The following is an 18,633-nucleotide window of genomic DNA, read 5'->3' as shown; positions in this document are numbered from 1 at the left end:
GAAGTCTGTTAGTAGCTCCCGTTATCTTTTGCTTTGCGTTAATCGATAGGTTAGTTTAAACGAATGTTGACATTCATGTCTCAACAAGTAGTTTATCCGTGCCAACACCGACTGTTTCGTATCTTATTGCTTAAAAAACAGAGTCTTCGCCAAACACTACTGCAACACAAAACAGACATAAGGCGAAAAGCTCTCATTCACTAGAGTTCTTCCTCCCTTCCAAATAGAAGCAACGTTAAGGAGTACGTGTGTGTTCGCTCGATTTAAATAACAATATTTTTAGAGGTTAGCGTCGTCATGTTGCGTTCTCGTCCTCTTGGGTAGTTGTTCTCAGCGAATTTGCGATTCGTCCTATTGGCAAGTATGCAATTGGTGTTACTGCTGCAACCCCGAAGTAGATCTAAAAACAACACGTCCCGTAACAGCCTGTCATCACGGGTGACATCAATCGTCAAATTATCTGTAGCGTCTACAGAATGCGCACCCACTCGTCCTAGAATGACTAAATAGAAGGGTGTGTGGGTGTATGTCTATCTTATGTGAATATTTACAGAACCCACCCGTTTCGCGTAATCACTGAGAACTGTCTGATAACTGGAAACGCACTCGATTCACCCAACACTTCCTAATAGTCTTTTGTGAGCTGCTGTATGCTGTGTATTCTAAACGAAGAGTTCAGCTATTATGAGATGGAACTGCACTAGCCAACTTGGGTGCCGTGGCCTTTAGAGGAGTCCTCCTGCTTTATAAGCGCACTAACTTTTCATTGGCCGATCTACGCTTCTGACGTGAACCCGCTGTGCTCAGCTTGCCTGTTGTGCGGGCTAAGGTTTCAACGGACACGCTCACAGTATATGATATAGGACTAATATTTTACCTGGACAGATTCGTCTTCGCTGGTCTTGTCCCGCACCAATGCTGCTGAAACAGGGGCGACGAAAACAAGTAGGAGGAAAAAAAAAGCAATATTCATACGTGTCATAGGAAGCAAGCGCTTCCTATGACACATAGGACATATATAGTCTAACCTAAAAGACTAACCAGACTAGTACTGCCACCATTGAAATGTTTGCTTCATCTGAGCATTCGCATGAGCCACCGACCGCCACTTACTAGACAAGGGATACTTTGATAAGATGTTGTTTCATTACTGCCCAGTCGCGGCGGTTTAATGACCCACGACGAGTCTTTTAAAGGTGACACCTTGTAACCCGTTGAATCGATTGCTGAAGGGCCTATCTAATCAAATGATAAAACTTAGGAACTCAGCTCATCAGTGTTCTATTATATATACCTAGGCGACTTAGTGATATACGGATTAAATAGGTTTGAAACGCAACAAGCTCTATTACGGCACCTTCACAGATTTGGGGCTGACCGCAAATAAACTAAGAGAGAGGTGATGCGTTTTAGAAGAGAAGGCAAGGCATGTGTCAGTAGTTGGGGTTACTCTTCCCCACAAACAGCAAAAGTTCACTGAAACTGCATGAACAACTAAATCGCGTCATCACTTGCCCTTCGCAGCCGTTCGATCTCAAAGCAGCTTCGACCGCAATGCCTAGGATACGGGTCCCTTACGAATAGCTCCCAGCCGAAAACTTAAATCGCGCCAAAGTCTCCCCTTTCAAAAGGATACTGGAACTACAGTCATGACCCGAAATTGCGTCGCGCATGATCTGGTCGACTCGTCACTAGTGTCTACAGATCTACTGTCGTCGCCTCGAGCACCCAGCAATGGAAGCCTTTAAGATCAATTATACGAACTGAGAGTAAAAATTCACCGAGATTGATGAGGATTTTCGTTGCTTTGGATGCGACTAAAACAGACAAATTTTCCTAGATAGGTTCCATTATAAACCCTGCAGGAAATCTGGTTTGTACAAGCTTCACGATAGTTGTAGGCGCTCCAGATGCGGGAATTTCTGTGATAGATATTCGGCCTTTCGTTGCCCCTTGATCAGGCGATTTGGAAAAACTCTTAAATTAGTTTTGTAAATTCAACAAAACGCGTATATCTTATATAACACAAAGTTTTTTAAACGACTCCATATACTCACTCTTAGATCGATATCGTGTCGCTGACTTGTACATACGAAGCTTTTGACTCATACCGGCAAAGGTGAATAAGAAGTCTAAATTGACTGCCATCGAATGCAGCAGTGTTTTCTATATGATCTAGATTTGCTTATCCGCATCTATATAAACATATTAACGGATGACCATGAGGTGTGTAATATTATTTTTTTTTTATTAATGTTTTTCTTTATTTAGAAATCTTTGATAATAATCTTGTAATAAGAAATTTAATTACAGTATCCGTTTCTTCCAAGTCCAATTAGGATTTAGGCACAGAATTGCCCGTAACTATCTGAATTATATAGAAGCCAAAGTTTAGGTTGACTAAAAAATACAACATTTTTTTATTTCTAGGTAGGAATAGGTTATTAGGTTATGTATCCCCGTCACTGTGCCAAAGGTAAGGCCACGAAATGGTTGCCCAGTGGACGCAAAAAGGCGAAAATCCATCGACACAGGATCCGGATATAATAAAGTCCAGGAGGGTAGCTTTGATGACGTTTCTCGTGTATAGTCTAGAGTTGTCATGGAGCAGGATGACTTGACCTTGTTTGTTAAGCATTTATTTTTCACAACTCAATCAAATGTGCATGTAACTCGACAGGCTGGTTAGTAAGAAGCAGTGAATCGGACCGTCGCAGGCCCGCCAAGGGCAACGCATAACCTTTCTTGAATGAAGATCTGGTTAAATACCAGGAGCCTCCTGGGACCTCCAGAACAACTCCTAAAGCCATTGATACCGACATCTGGTTCACGTTAACGTACAGATAGCACTTGTTATTACCGAGAACAGCCCTGTACAAATATCGGCCACTGTGGCAACGTGATGCAAAGTCGAAAAACGCAGCAATTGCAGGAACTTGGTTACGGCCTGGTGTTTTTATCGCACTATAGTGTAAAATGGTAGCAGCAGTGATTATATCCATAGAAATGTAGATCCACACATATTACTATAACCTAATGACGCTTTTTTTCTTCATTAGTCTGTCACTGTGTTCGGTGCAGGGCGACCGAAATTTATTATGATATCAACTAGACAGTAGCTATCGTATGGAGCAGGCCTTATTTACTCGAACATTAAATTTCAACCCAGCATCTTCTATAAGTTAAGTAGTGACAATCCTGAACTATGAACTAGATCCGACTTGGGGTCAGGTTGAACGTCCGTTTAATAGTTACATTGGTTGTATAGGAACATTAGCGATGGTTCCGGTAGCATCCGTGTGGGGGGACTTGGAGAGGGGGGTGTAGAATATCTAAGCGGAAGAAACGGCAATAAAGAACGGAACGTTAATATACGATATATATATATATATCCGTATGTATATATATATACACACACGGATACGTTCAATTATAGTTTAAACCGTATCAAACAGTAAACTAAGTCTGAAAGAAGTATTCTGTTAGTTTTATATCGTGTATCAGAAGATTAGAACTGATCGTGAAAGCTAAATGTGTGACTTGTACTCTAACTCCGAATCAATACTACGTGATAAAATATTACTCCGCATTGTACCTTTGTTGTCTATAGTTAGCTATGTGCTCTATATAATTATGGCTTCTTTGATTCGAAATATGTGGAAGAAAGTGACAATTGACTTTATACTGCATTACCAAATAAGTCCACAAAGTCGTATGTGAGCCAGTGGCAGCGGCTTGGTTGTGTCACTGCCTATCTGCAGATCGTACATAGTACGGAGACATGTTGTTCTACTTCAGGACATTGACCTTAAACATATTTTGCGTTGTTGCCATTAAAACACTGAAAGTATTTATCGAAGAAGGGACAGAGAAACAGAGAGGAGAGCGAGAAATTTGCTTTTTGCTGAATCGGACATCAATATGTAAGACGCCCTTGACGTGTGGCTGTGCAAGAAGGCCAGAGTGAAAAATGGTGTCGTACACTTACATTTTCTGGAGAACGACCGATTCGTGATTAACGTAAACACCAGAGTGCAGCGACGCCATTGAAAGTACGTCTGAGTCTATGCCAAACTGATGACAAGTCTTTTAGTGATATAATCTACGGTACAGCATAGACTTATTTCATGACGATCATAATAATAATTATAAATATGTTCTCGCTAATCTTTTTAGTCGATGGAATAGCGCCTTTTTTTTAGTGGTGCACTTTTGGTAACTACCTATTCATTTATGCAAGTATCCTTTAGTGCTGCTTTTTTATTGTTGGTGTGTCAGCTTTTAATTATAGTATTTTATTTATTAAGTATTTTAGCTTAGTACCATGTCCGAGGGTCCTTCTAGAAACACATCTTTGGTCAGACTAGATCTGCGGGTCTTTGCTAATAAACGATGATAAATTGGCGCGCACGTCTATTAAACGGATAGCCATCCTGGTCTCTCTACACCGTGTCAACTCTACTGAAAAAAATTCTTTTCTATCTTCTATTCACCGTTAAATACGTCATGCACACCTTCGAAGCGCGTGTAATCGACTCGATGTATGTTGGGAAGCCGGTTGGTAGACGAAAAACGTCTCAGCCTTTTGGCAAGTTGCCGTACGAGCAAGCCCGGCGGTGCGATATCGAGAGTCAAAGATGGAAATGACGGGGAGTAACTCACCATGCCTATTTGTCCAGACACCTTCATTTTGGACGCTCGCTGCCCTACAGGCATACATTTGAAAAACCAGGGGCTCTGATGCCCAAAGGACAATGCATTCTTTGGGTAGTAGTATGCAGACAACAGCTAGCGGTTGGCGGTCTGCATTACCTACGGGGCGCGGAGCCACGATTTCTCACTGTTGACAAATGGCTAGCAGCTCCTACCCGCTCAACACAGACAAGTGCTGATCGTCTGCGGTGTATTTGGCCAGAGTGACAACAGCAGCGGCAACTATCGGCCTGGCCATAGTGGTTCGGTTTACCTTGCGAACAATGTCTAGCTCGTTGTTGTCGTCGTCGTTATCTACCTGCTGTACCTTTAGGGTGAGACTGGATATTTCAGTGGATGACTTCAGTGTTGCTACTGCTGCCAGCTGTTTGCCAGTCAACGCTTGCCCATCAGCCACGTGGCGAGTCAACAGAATACGACGCTATTTGCATTCATGTCTCCTGCTGCCGTAGTAATTTCACTGTTTAGCTTTACTGCGCTATGTCTTCCGTTAAGGCTACGACATCCACAAAGAGTCGTAGTTTCCTTGACCCGCAGGTGACGATCAGCCGCGGCGGTCCTAAAATCATTTCATTACTATCACTTACACGATTATATATAGAATAGGGAAAGCGGCACTTCCATCTTGAGCAGCAAGAGCAATGGAACACTGCTAGAACGAAGAAAAGAACTATTGGGATGCACGGTCTGGGGAGTGCCGCCGTCGCAAACAAAAACTATACAGAGACACGCCCACACTTAGGCACCATCATATTTGGATTGTTCGAGCCGCTGCGATCACAGCGAGGAAATATCGAGAGCGTCCCCACGGGACGGTGTGCCATTGAGGCGGAGGTGGAACGAATCGCAAGGCTCGCGACAGCATACGCCATTAGGCCCTATGGCCTGCGGCGATCGTGCCGATGGTCCATTGTGCGTTCGTAGAAACGATCGAGTCAGCTAGAGTGCCCACGATTTTCCGCTATGCGTAAGGAAGAGCCGTCAGCGTGCTTGTCGTTCTATCCTTACCTTTCATAAACCAGAGCTCTGCAGAGGCCTTTGCGGCTATCCGATGCTAACATGGGCAACAGCGTGTCTAAGGCCAGCAATGGTCCTGGAGCGGCCGGCAGTTATTTGCGTCAGTATTTGTTTATGTCCGAGAAAAAAGTAGGCGGAAATTTTCTAAATTACTGAACATCTAAAAGAAGAGAAAAAGGAATCGATGAAGGTATAGGTCGACTGAAATTAGAGAGAAGGGCTAGAAATTACTTTAGCAATCTATAAGGCTGCCACGTAAGAGGTGCATTGGCGACAGTAGTTAGGTGCTAACGCGTGATGTCACTACGTAGGCCCTTAACACCAAACTACTGTGACGAGCCTATTACTGTGGACGTCGAATGATGAAGACGATTATGATCGTTAGCTAACGAAATGGAACCCCAGTTACGATGTCATTGTTGCTTCTGAGGTTAAATTTTTCTTTCTGTTTCCCGTTTTTACACTCTTTCTTGACATCAAAGCGATAGTCGAGCTAACAGCTATCGGCGGATAGGTTCCAGCTGTTGGCGACACTTAGGCCACGAAACGCCAAGCAAAAAGCAGGAGGAGTCCACCACGTACACTGCATCACAAATCAAGGGTGTCCTACCCAGATAAATCGTACTTACCGCTTAGCCTATGACCTGTTGCAGGCCGCCAACCAACAACAGGATCGGAGCTGTACCGACACATACCAGAAGACAGCTGGACGCCTACAAATTCAAATAACAACACAGATAGGATGAACTAAAACGAACAGACACAATTCGACATAGGTCCATTCATTCTCTGTGGCTTGGACGCGTCGCCGATCCTCCCGGGGCAATGGCGTCGAGAAAAACCGGCATTGCCGCTGACAGAGCGGAGAAACAGCAGGTGCAGGTACAGTAAATAAACACCACAATACAATTGTTTCTAATTGTTAGAAAACCAACCGTAGCTCACCGTAGCCACGACTTCCTCTAAAGAAGGCGGCAAGAGCAGGCGCAAAAATGGAAGGCCGTCAGACCGACCATTGGGTCTAATAGCAGATGCTACCATTATGCTAGGAAGCCTAAACCACTCATTCTTTGATCCAAATGTAAGACAATACAGTGAAGAGAATCGGTGTAGTTTTTTCTTCAGTTGCCCTTAATTGTTCCGTTTAGCAGGGGTACACAAAAAGAAAATGCATAAGTGAGCGATCAAAGGAACAATTGAAGCAAAGCTACTGTTGCCGATGCTGGAGCCGACGTCGATGTTGCTAAGGTGGTAATAAGTAATAGGTGTAAGCGGACGGATTGTGCCAATTCGTTCTCATAATTGACATAGACGGGGACGTGATATTCAAGAACTCATGTAGGTTTTTACCTGCAGAAAGGTCAACAGATATTACGACCTGGTTGTTTTCGAAGCGTAAGATGACCGTAGAGATGAGCGTCGGTGACATCTGGGCTCAAAACCCGTCGAGTAGAATCGCGAGACTAGTACGCACAACGAAAAGTCGCTTAACGAAGCAAGAGATACATTGTTCGATAAAAAAAATCGCGCACTCGAACCACCAGGGAAAGGGAATGCCGAGTATAGTAAATAGATGGTCATTTGTCATAGCATGTATGCAGAACTAGCCATTACGGTAGCAGTGCCCGTAATAACTATGCTTTTGTTATTTGCATTGGGTGGCGCGAAAAAGAGTTGGCTGGACAGATATATTAGCCGCCTTACGATCGATGGTCGGATCAGGCTTGATTTTCACCGCGACCCGAATCAGTGGGGAACGACGACAATGGTCACCCTCGGTATGAGCGTTAGTGGAGATTGCAGACAGCAGAATCAATGTTGTCTCTGTCTTAGCTCTATTCTAATTAAGAGCTTGCTTGTGCAAACACGACTTCGCTGTTCGCTATCGTGGAACCTCGTCTTTTCGGGCCTTGTCTTACAACTCTAATATGATCTCGAACCGGCTCTCGCAGGAGCAATAGTGGACCTTCTGAGTGCATGAGCTGCCTCTGAAGTCCTCTTACGTATAGATGGAAAACTGGATTACATAACACTGTGCATGTTATAGGGGTAAAAGCAAATAGATGGCTGGGAATAGCCATGGGTAGACCCGGGCGTTTACGCTAAACGCTCTTGCTTCCTATGGAAACGTACCTAAAAAAAGCACAGAAATCGAGTAACATCAGTCAAGGCCAAGCTATAATATTCAGCCGAGTTACTTATATATCAAATAACAACTCAAAAGAGAATTTACTTGATATGGAGACGGCTGGAAGCACTACATAAATAATTAGTTAATGTAACAACAAATGTTTGTTTACAAGCAACACTGATGCTTTATGTTATTTATCGCTTTCAGCAGGACGAGCGTGTCCTTGACAGCTGCTTTACACCAAGCACAATACAAACGCTATGATTAGATACGATGATGCCTAACCTCACCAACGAATGTACGATCAAGGATAAGCGTTTGTGTATTTATCAACGATCCAGTTTGTACGTATGCCAAAACAACGCATGACTCTCAAAAGGAAAAAAGGGTGTACGAAACCGTTGTCATGAATAACATCAGATAAACGTTGTTCAATATCGAACTTTTTTTATGTCACGAAATAGACCGCTGTATATATTCTGGATCGTAGCCAGTGGCACAATAGTCGAACTTTCAAACGACCAACAACAATTCCCAAAACACTCAATGACCACCGACGGATCAGGGGTAAGTAAGTAGGCAAGGGTTATTTATTCATCGCCAGTATTGCTTTATCGAGCAAAAGGCTAGCCACATGCAAGTATCTACATAGTGCTTCATGCTTGTATCGATTCCGATCAATCTGACGGTATCATTTAAGTTTGACTCTGTATTGTCTGACATAGGCCAGCTTTCTGTGTTTCTACTGCGGAGCAACAGTAGCAGCAGCGGTCGTTGCGTTACTCACAACTTTTCCTTCCCATATCGCTTTCTTTGTCTTGACCGTTGCTGTTCTGGACAACCGTTAGTCGCTACCAAGGTCGATGATGGCTGTATCCTGGCAGGATTCGTTAAGCGTAGGATTTGCCCGCTGCAGTCGACCGCAGAATTGTAGGTGTATTGTCCAACGGCATCGACAGAGTGGTGTCGATACGCAGGATGTTGTGCTATGAGCCACGCCTCCGGCGGGCGGTAAGTTTACACTGCAGGCGCAAAGTTGTTGTTCGCTTTGTTGTTATCATGAACGTGCCCGCGTAAATCCAGACGACCCTGGCTCTCTGGCAACAGGCCATCGATTGCGGCAGGCTGTACTAGTACGTAGTACAATTCATAGCGACATCAGTCAGTATTCGGCCTGCAGATACCAGCACAACTGCTACATATGGTACCGTTGCCATTATTATCGAAGTCACACCTAACCCCCGGACTCCACAACACCAATGACAAATATAACAGCAGGCCAACGCCGGCGACAACAACAATGACGCACACTATGGCACGAGGCACCGAACAAGGTAATGTATTCTAGTATTTATTAGCGTGTGCAAAGTGCGCCACTGCCATCGCCGCTGCAAATAACCCCCTTGCCAACCCCACAACACCCATTATATGGATGCAGCTACCGAGCAGATTTAGATATAATATGCGACCTATGAGAGGACACTATATATTTACGATTTGATATTGGCGATTGTTGGTGGTGAAGTTGCCTGATGTTTCGCCGGCCAGTGCTGCTGTGAACATTGAACTACGTCAAATAAGCAGCTTTGTGGTCAGCTTTATGTGGGTCTTCTGGCTTCACTGACAGTTCGCTCACATTGGGTGGGGTGAAGTTGCGCTGGCGGTCGGTCGGTCGGTCGGTCAGACGCCATTACCATTACAACTACTGGCTGACCGTTTAACTTGTCGATGTCAGCGCCAACTCTGGGTACAAGGGATATGAATTGGACAACATGAACGACACGAGTGCCCAGTCAGTAGGGCGAAAGCAACGCTTTGTTGCTGCTGCTGCTGCTTCCCACGCCTTACGGCCCAACCCGCTGTCATCGTTGTCGTCGTCGTCGATGTTGATGTTGTTGGATTGTCATCAATTGCGGTAGCTGTGTTAAGTTGCAGTTCCTCCTACGAGCCAACGGACTGTCCGTCCACCCGCCCCACAAAGAAGATTACATGGCTCGGGGCGGTTACATGATGGCATGGCAAATGCTTATGTGTGACAATGTGTTTGTTCTTATTCGTGCTGTTGTTGGTACTTGTCGGTTGCTTGTCGTCCCGCTCAGCCATTCCGGGGCCAAAGCCATTTGCTCGATGACATCTGACGTTGCTGTTGCTGGGAATAATTATGGCGATGCTGATGATGTGATTGCTACTAGACCCAGTGATGCAGTGGTCATGATGGCATTAGAGGAACAGTGGCATGGTCATGAAGTATGGCCAGCGTAATGCCATACCCCTAACGCTTACTGTCTTCTCCGTGTGTCAGTCGATTGGTGGCGATGTTGTTTAATGCTGATTCGGTGAAAAGAGGCCATCATGGCTGGCTCACTATTACCTATGCAGCTGGGTAACTGGTGCCGAACATACATAATATACCGATCATTATTATGCAGGTAGTTATAACAAGAGGAATGATGTAAGACTAATGTTAGTCATATATGCGCGTTTAGCTAGTGTCGATCTTCAACCAAGGGGCTAGATAGACGAGTCGAAGTTTCTCTAGATACAAATCTTGTTTTAGTCCACATTGTTATAGACTAGCAAAGATTGAAGAGGCGAAATAGATTGCCAAGAAATACTAGCGCCATACTCGGATGTTTAAAATAGCTATTTGATGTTTGGGACCTTTTTTCCTGAGATAGAAAGCTTCGAACGTTTGAACATTTGAAACATCCAGAAGCGAGTGCTTCAATCGAACCCAGCTCTGTGCCACTGGGCCGGACGATCTCTAATGAGGCTGAACGCCTGAACCCGCCCAGCGTTATAGTGCGCTGACGTGAAGCCGCATCATTTTCGCTTTCTGTGCAAGTAGCAGGTACCACAAAACAAATGCGTTAAGGGATTGATGTCAATAACAACAACGTCGTTGTTTCTCATTCTTATAGCATTAAAAGACTGAAAGAACTGTTACGGGTGCTGACTGGTTTCAGCCATCGCCCACTTGCAGCGGAAGCAAGCCACCGACGAAATCGCTGAAACCAGCGTCGGTGAAAGATCCATTGGAATCAGTTAAATTGGATACCGATCCAGCAACTAAGCTAAGACTATTTATTCATGGGAAGCTCACATATTTTCTAGCTAATTAGGTGTCACGACTTATGCGGACGCACGACGCTATAACACGTAAAGTTACCATGCTAAGAGGAAACAAAGTCGAAAGTGTCATACAAAGTTCAATCAGCGCATCTACACAATGAACGTACTCATGAGGTTGAGCCCGAGGCAATATGCTGGCTTTGGCCGAAAAAGAGCCGAAGTAACAGAACAGTTTTAGCCTAACGAAGTGAGGAACAAGAAGAAAAAACTTCAACAGATTGATCCAACCAAAGTCGATTGCGGAGTAAAATTAATCGACTTCGAACTTTCGAACAACATGACACACGGTCTGTGCAGGCCGTGTTCTCGATAAGCGACGCGGTCAAAAGCTTGGTACCTAGCAATGGCGATGCTCTTCATCATTATCGTGTTTGCCCGTTAGCAGTGGCATTACTTGTTTTCTGGTGGCAGCAAATACACGATAAACTTCCTTTCCTTTTCTTTCACCGTTTGAAATACAGTATGAAGGATCATCTCTCGATGCTGACAGAGATCCACGCGAGAAGCACCGGCATTCGCGTAACCACCGCGTCCACCAGTGCAGCGACTGCCCAAGGGCACATGGCGATAAAGCAGGCGGAGGCCGTTTGACGCAATCCTACACATGGCGCCAATGTCATAACGATAATCTCGTAGGGGAATTGCGCAGAATATATCTTAAATTAATCGTTTGGTTCTTTGATTCATTATCATATAATTAGAATAGTGATTACTTCGATAATTGGTAAACAGTGCGTTCGTAAACTGTATCAAGTTATAAAACTAAAAAATACATATATATATATATATATATATATATATATTAAATTTCAGAAAAAAAAAGCATGAAGTTTAGTAATTCTATGGCTGGGCAAAATGACACCGAAATACTCCTCGTGCAAATGTAACTATCTGACAGTGCCACGAACACTTAGGAAGGTGCAAATGTAAAAGCACAAGTTCTTTTAGGATCAAAAATAAATTTACCTTTACTCATGATAAAATTATTGAGTTAGCGAAAATTTAAATGTTTTTATACTCTGGCATAAAATCAACATCTATAGTTTGGACTCATGGCTGTTCCCACCATCCCTGGAGCGTCATGAAACTTCGATTCGAACGTTGAAGGCGGCCACCTCCCTTAATAACACGACGTTAAATATTACCGCTTAAGCTCACAATGACGAATATAAACAAACCCATTATAGTTTTCTATAACGTCTAGCGTGTGTTTATACAACGATGGATTAGCTAGCTCGCTATACTGATGCTCAATATTCTATAGCAATATCAGTATGCAGTTGCCCCTAGACTAGTCGAAAAACGTTGTCTCTTCATTCGCTTGTCTCAATCAGCTACCGTTATTGTTTATTACGTCTTAAACAGTAAACGGCCAGTGGTTGCATCGTGGTAATCAAGTGCTCATACGATGTGCTTCCGATGCCTGAAAACGTACGGTATCTTATAGAGTTACAGGTAGCCAAATTGAAGCTTTTTTTTGTTTTCAACGAAATAAAGACTACACCGTTGTGCAAATCTTGGCAAGATAACTTACCATAAGTAAATGGTTGTACGTTGCTCACATTCGAGAAGTTGGCGACTTTATCACCATCTGGCGCTAGCAGCAGCTCTTCACTAGCGCTAACAACCCCCAACGTTGTACCACGATTTAACAACAAACGCTAAACCCCAATGTGTTTGGCGCGCGGGAATTTTGTCGTAGATGATTTTTCGCTCGTTGACAAGAGATTAGCGGCTTACAAGAAAACGCCGCACGCGCGTCAAGCAAACATCAAAATGAGCACCGACATATTAACTATATAAAATTGATCACTGCCTATGAGCTGTGGAGGTTCCAGCTGTAGAAGCATCACGATGATGGGGATCCGGCCAAATCAATAGGTATTCATGTTTCACCAAAGGCCTAATGATTCGCATTAAAGACTACATTTGGTATGACTTCCAGGTGCTTATATGAAATGTATCGTCAGTATGGCTACGTACGCCTTCGGCTTCACGTATCGCCTCTACCTAGACACTGAAATGAACGCGATACAGGACCGTCAAATATCTGAGTGCATTGGGCCAAACGAAAATCACTAGATATCACTAGCCGAAGCGCTTCTGAGCTTCTTCGCCCCAATGACCGGTGGCATTCTGGCCGTCTGTTACACGCGCCCCATATTATCCCCGTATATTGGGTCCCGTGTCAGTATCCGATCTTTAGTTGAAAAAAAATCCAAGGCGATATTGATGTCTATGAGAATGGCTGATTAGTGGCAATTTATTTCTACAGACGACCCTCGACTTGCAACGGGATGTCCGCAACTGATTCGGCCAACTATTTGACGGATTTAGCGGCTCGGGCAATTGCAGCGACTCTGGTATTTGTAGGGGTACGACGCGCACAGAACCATCAACCGTCGACATCTTGAAAAGTTTTGGATTGCGCAAGCTGCGTGAGTCCGGATCCGATGATAGCAATAGTACCAGATCATTGACGTTATCTGCCGATGCGTTTCTTGAGGCCACAGGGGAAACTATCAGAAGACCACCCGAGCACCCCAGCAAATGATGCCCAAACAACATGGTATCGCACGCACACGACGAAATCATATAGCACAAATACTACTCGCACGAATACACGGATACAGTAAAGCCCTCGACATCTTTGGCGCTTTATCATTTTTCTCCAACGATTCATCCTGTTTTCTATCACTGTAACCGCTATGAGGATTAGCAGCGGGTGGACACGATTAAATGCTGGAAAGACAAACGTGCCCAGATACCGATCGAATCGCGACGTGGCCAAAAAACGAACGGCGCAAAATTTGAAATCTACAATACTAATATTAATAATAATATTATAAAGGGGAAACGTTACGTATGCATTTTTCTCTAAAACACCGTGACTGTGATAGTGATATTGTGAAATTAAATAGAGCGTGACAATTTTTACTCTTAATTTTTATTGTGTGCGAATATTGTCATATGTGCTATCTGTGCCGAGGTAGTGACCCTACTAATCTTGAAGTCGTGCGCGCGTAAGTCATTACTTTACTTTTGCGTTTTACGCTGATAACAGTGCGTATAGAGAGTTCAATTACGATGGTATGATACTATGATATTTAGATATCAATATTTGGACGATCTGTACGTTGATGGTAACCCAACCACTGATGCTGTTATACTGGTTACTCTCGAAGGGCTTCGATTTTATATTGTAGCGTGGAGTAATCAATGTGCTGTCATAACAGACCCTGTTACTTTTGTACGTTGTGCTTACGTGTTCTCCAGCACACCATATGAGAGCTGTATGCTGCTTAAAGACACTGGGCAGTTGAGAACGGTAGCGGGTCACCGAAGCTGTAACACAAGCAGGCATCACCGCAAGAGTTTTTTTTATCCGATCCAGGATTCCAATAAGGGAATGATAAATCTAGCTAAGGGAACTTGTTATGTCTGCGACAAGTAACAATACTAGTAATGTTATGACGTTCAACCTCGCGGCCTTTGCCTGTACTCAAGCAAGTGCACAGGCGGGTGCGACATGTATGCATCAACGCAAGTACTTAGCCATGGTGATGCATTTACATTGCGTAGAACTTTTGCCGCTTTCACCAGTTAGGATTTTGCAGTAAGCTACACAATTGCTTTAAGCGACGCGTATACCGTTCGATCGAACTGGCCCGCCTTATTCGTAAGATACAACATAGGTAGATGCTTATTTCATTGTTAGAAAACAGTTGTTTTTAGTCGTGCCGTTGCAGATATTATAGATCATCCGGTCGAATCGAACAGGATCTGTCCTTTTCACCGGGAATTGGTTAGGGTATTAGTGCAAAGCACAAGATGGCGTTTACTATTGCTGGCGTTTCTGCGTCAGCGTGAAAGTTAGCAACAACAGCAACAACAACAACAACAATAGTAAAAACGACAGATCCGGGCACCAAAGACGGACAGATCTCTGCCCCTACAGACGTGGGTTAGCTGGCACGAGGATGAATCAGCCATCAAAAGGATAGAAGCAACAGCCCTTTGGTGTTTCTGCGGCCGTTGCTGATCATGACGATTGTATTTGACAGAAACAGGGAGCAATAGTAGTAGCACCGTTGATGGGGTAGCGATCATCTGTACTTTCGAAGTTAGGGCTTCGCTGGGCTCGATGCACTTTAGCGAACGATGTGTCACCGTAGAATTACCACAGTTAGTATAGTTGTGGTGGCGTGTAACGGCTCCCGGCTGCGGCAGGAGTGAACCCGCTCCAAGGTCGTGAGATGGGGTACAAGAGATGTCAAAATGTTCGTGGCGCCTTCACATGCGTTGTGCCGTCTGGGGTCACGAAGTCTTATTTTCTTTGGTCTCCCTTTGGCCTTTCTGTCTTTGGCTGGTGCTTTTTCTGCTACCTTCTGCTTCTATCGCTGCCGCGGTCATTGTTGCAGCCTCCAATACCGTATCTGCCTTGCCACCACTCAATCCGGTGCGACTGTCACCAGTAATCAGTGGATAGTTGTCGAGAAAGCGCCACGATTACTGCAGAATAGCGATTTCTATAATACGTCCCAAGTACAGCAACTGCGACAGCGCTGCCGGCGACTATGGCATCGCTCACGCTAGTCGCCAAATAGTCCACGTGCTCGGGCTATTTGCTATGCCAAGAAGAACCAGACGAAGTTCAACAAAAAAGAAAAACACGAACAGTGTTTCTATGCTTGAATCGATCGGTCGGTCGGTTCTCGCCTGCCATTCTCCTTCTTCTTTGTTGTTTTAGATGGAGACGGGTTAGCCCAGTCGATTGTGGGAGGACGTAAAGGTTGTGCAGGTTGAGACGACACCTAACGGTTGGTCCTATCGCCGGCGGTGGCTGCAATAGCGGTTGGCCATCAAATACCCAGCAGCACTAGCAGTGGGGGAGCTGTCGAGTCACGGATATACCGCTGGCTACCGCCGTGCATGTGACTTCGACACTTCGTGGCGGTGCGTTGCTACTATATGTATAAAGAGAAAGAGAGAGCGCGCCATCAGAAGGAACAGTAAAAAAAAAAAAAGTAAAGATGTAACTGCGCGAAGTCGCACTAAAACGACAGAAGCGGTGAAACCACCAGTAGCTGCTGTCTGTGCAGGATACAGACGAAAAAGAACAAAAAAAAAAAACGAAGACTCTTCTGTCCGATCTGTGTTAGGATCGTTGTTCTTCTTCAGACAGATGCAAGGAGTATTTAAGCTGAAAGACATAGTGGCCGAACGGCCTTGAAGGTATCGCACGTCATAATGGTTAATGAAATCAGTAATCAGAGCAGCTCTATTGTATATCATGGCACACTAGTGCTAGAAATTAATTTGTATGTTTTTCTTGACCCTGGCATACGCATGTTTATTTTTAATCAAACATAGGACAACAGAATAAATCTATGGTATACAGTTTCTACTCACAACTAGAACTTGTTATCGCGTGTATTAAGTTATTTTCTTCAAAATAGAAATTATTCTACTCTATAAAAATTACATCTGATTTCTTCTACAGCGAAAATCTGCTATTGGACGTAAGTTAAGGAAGGCGACATAGAGGCCACAGCGTTGGACCGTTGACTTGCACGACAATGTATTTGCATCTTTGACCCTGCTGGTTCCGCTTATTGCCGCGATTTCATCATAGTCATACGATGTCGCGTGCGGTGCGCACTCCGTGACAGTGAGGTACACCAAAATTAATGAAAATGGAGGTGGGGGCGATTGAAGAAGCCGCTCGCGATGTCACGAAGTTCAAGCAAAAGACCCGTCCACGAATGATGAGCTAACGCTACAAGGAAGTCATATGGTTTAGTAACGCGATTCGATTCCGTTTTCCTCTTAGGGCTGTGTCCCATTATACAGGACAATAAACAAATCGACTTGCAACAAAGCGCTACCTGTTGCTGAAGCGAGCTTTGGCTTCGAATTATTTAAGCGTGTCTTTTTCGGACGAAATTTCGCACTTCACAGTTATCTGTATGCGTTTATTATCTTTGTGTGAAGGCAATGAGCTTACCGTGAATCATACGTTTATTAAGAATCCTCAATTAAGTAAATCCGTCCCACAAGAGAATCTTCTTTAGAATGAAAGGGGTCTGAGTTTAGTTCTTTACAAATGGTCAACTTTATCTTTATAGGAAATATTTAGTCTATCGATTGGGCTGCTCGAAGAGCAATGAAAGCTTTGGTTTCATATATTATAATTAAAGTGGGTGGAAAGTTTTTTCCTAGGCCGTTGCCCTCGTTTTGTCGGAGTCGCCAAATTTTACCTTGAGTTTGAAATTCAGAAATGGATCTGTCTTGTTCCAGTTGCATTGAGGTGAAGGAAAAGGTTAGTGGAACAATCTTAGATGGCTGTAGCGTATATGTATATTATTATATATGAATATAAAAAGGACTCTGTAGTTGAGCCTAGTATAACTTCAGACGAAACGAGGTACTTTGTTGAGCTGCGTGAATTCGATATGCCTATATGAATTTCTGTAGCCTATGAGAAGTCCCTGCTTGGTGCTAATTTCATAAGATAGCAGTGCGCACAATCTACTGGACTTCGGAAAAAAAATTATACATGTTTTAAAGCTGAGGTAATTTTTTCCTTTGTTTTGTTTTCTTCAACATTTGGCAAATCGTACGACGTCTGTAATTCACAGGAACGTGCTCTTCTTTACAGCTCCACCCCGTATTTTCGCCGCACATCTTCTTCCAATGTAATGCGTTGCCATAAAACGTCCCATTGTCATTAAGGCCAAACCCACGAACTGCAACACTTTCGAAAGGTATTAACAAGCTCAACGAGCCAATAGACCCACTGTTTGGGACTTCGCCCTATTCGAGCGCGACTGCTCCATGTACTATGCATCCTCCCCCAACTTTCAAAGATATCTACGAGGCGTATATAGATGTATATTAAGAGAGTGTCGTGACTGCGTTTCCGCAGCACAGACGTGGTATGGAAACGCGGGCACAAGACACAGAAAGAAGGCAACGAGATTATCTCCGTTCGCTGCTGGTGCTACCGCTACTGCATGATACCGTGCTAAAGTTGTTGTTGCCGTTCGAGTGATGCAGGCTGCCACTAGTGGCGTACCTCCGCCATTAAATTTATGATCTTTTATCAATTTTACATCCTCCTGTGGTATTGAAGTTCGTTCGCTAATGGCGGTGGTTAGTATTAGCGTTGGTACCGTTTGATGACGGTTCGAGCCCGAGCAAAGTAGCGATTTCCCCATCTCGATTTAATCACAGTTTCAACCAGTTATATTTGTCCTGTCGATTCGGTCACTTCTGCAGCATTCGAACACGTTTCAGCGACACTGAACAGCCACTTGGTGATTTTCGTGCTTTTTTTCGTCTCATCCCTTTCGTTCAGATACGAATTGCAAGGTACCCGAGTAAAGCTCTGATAGTAGTGGATACGCGAAACTGCCAAAGGCATTTTACTGTAAAGAGGAAGGGATAAATAACGCGCGCTTTCGTTGCGCCGCTAGGTAGGAGAGAGAGTTTTCGGAATGGAAAGAAAACGTTTTCAAAATTTCGAATTCTTACGCGGGAGATTAGCATGTATAAAAACCTGAACGCAGTAATTCCCAGATTGATGTCATTGTAGGTGTTATCGCTAATACATATATATATATATATAATATATATAT

The 18,633-nt window shown here is 44.0% G+C and overlaps 1 long non-coding RNA gene across 7 annotated transcripts in view; it reads left to right on the top strand.

The window, feature by feature from the left end:
* Window positions 1-18,633, top strand: part of LOC111260600 (uncharacterized) — a 101,698-nt gene that overhangs the window by 46,315 nt on the left and 36,750 nt on the right. For 3 of the 7 annotated variants that reach the window (XR_002680438.2, XR_002680437.2, XR_015311132.1), the window contains one exon: window positions 6,384-6,612. The exons of 2 other annotated variants lie outside the window; for them this stretch is intronic. This is a non-coding gene — a long non-coding RNA (uncharacterized LOC111260600). Of the gene's footprint in view, window positions 1-6,383; window positions 6,613-8,068; window positions 8,243-16,496; window positions 16,912-18,633 lie in introns of those variants that run through there. 2 more of the 7 variants (XR_015311131.1, XR_002680441.2) reach the window with 2 other exon arrangements.

This window comes from Varroa jacobsoni, unplaced genomic scaffold (assembly GCF_002532875.2).
Source record: "Varroa jacobsoni isolate VJ856 unplaced genomic scaffold, vjacob_1.0 scaffold_458, whole genome shotgun sequence".
In the NCBI taxonomy this organism is placed as follows: domain Eukaryota; kingdom Metazoa; phylum Arthropoda; class Arachnida; order Mesostigmata; family Varroidae; genus Varroa; species Varroa jacobsoni.
Note: the sequence above shows the minus strand (reverse complement) of the source record. Positions and strands in the feature narration are given on the sequence as shown.